This window comes from Calidris pugnax, unplaced genomic scaffold, assembly GCF_001431845.1.
Source record: "Calidris pugnax isolate Ruff unplaced genomic scaffold, ASM143184v1 scaffold469, whole genome shotgun sequence".
In the NCBI taxonomy this organism is placed as follows: domain Eukaryota; kingdom Metazoa; phylum Chordata; class Aves; order Charadriiformes; family Scolopacidae; genus Calidris; species Calidris pugnax.
Window position 1 is genome coordinate 260,362 of NW_015091303.1, and position 1,047 is coordinate 261,408.

The window sequence follows — 1,047 nt, forward strand, 5'->3', positions numbered from 1 at the left end:
CACCTCCCACCAGACCAGGTTGCTCCAAGCCCCCTCCAACCTGCCCTTGAACCCCTCCAGGGATGGCCATGGGGTGGCAAAGCCGTCTCTGCCGGCCAGGATCCCCAGCCCAGGACCCTGTGTGGGTCTGGGAGGGGGAGAAATACCCCTGAGAGTAACTGTTCCTTGAAATGGGTGCATTTAGGGGGCTCTGGGAGGTCCAGCCCTGCCCTGGGGGATGCTTGGAAACCCCTTCCCGGCTCCATTTCCTAGGGGCGAGCGGGCAGAGCACTGGCGATGGCAGGGATGATGTTTGCACAGGAGCAGCACCGGGCTGGTAAAAAAGGTGTGGAAAATCATTCCGGCCCTGCTCCCATCATGGCAACACCGGCACGCATCGCCCCGCCGCCTCCAGCCAAAATTATCCCCCACCAGAACCAGCCCCGTGGCAAATCCCAGCCTCCAAAACCCAGAGCCGAGGCCGTTCCTTGTGCCCGGGCTGGCCCAGAGAGAGGTTTTGCTGGTGGGACTCACTCGGCGTGGGGCAAAGAGCAAGGAAATCCTACTCCAGACCCACAAACAAGGCCAGAAACTGGAAAAAAAATGGAGTTTTCTTGCATTAGAGTGACTTGTTTGGGCCAGGGGGTATATATCTATGTCTATAAATAAATGCTATAAGCCGGAGCCATGCGAGAGGCCTCGCCAGCTCCCAACAAGGCGCTTGTGTTCCCGGAGCATCCGACGTGCCGGGGGGAGGCCGGAGGGACAAAGGTCCTTGCCCAGCAGCAGCATTTCCCCCTCCCCCTTCTCAATGCCATTTCCCACACCCCAATTTCCCACTTTTAAATTTAAACCACGGAATAAATATATTGGGTTTTTTTCCCTCCCTGAAAAACTTGCCTCGCTCTGCCCGCTGCCCCCCGTCCCGAGGAGGCCTGAAATACGGAGGCTGAATTATTTGTTGGAGGATGGATGGATGGAGGCAGATCTTTGGGTTTAGTCTCGGAGAGGCACCCCCAGAAAAAATAAAGACCCCCCCCGTGGTTTTCTCAGACTCCCATCGCCCCC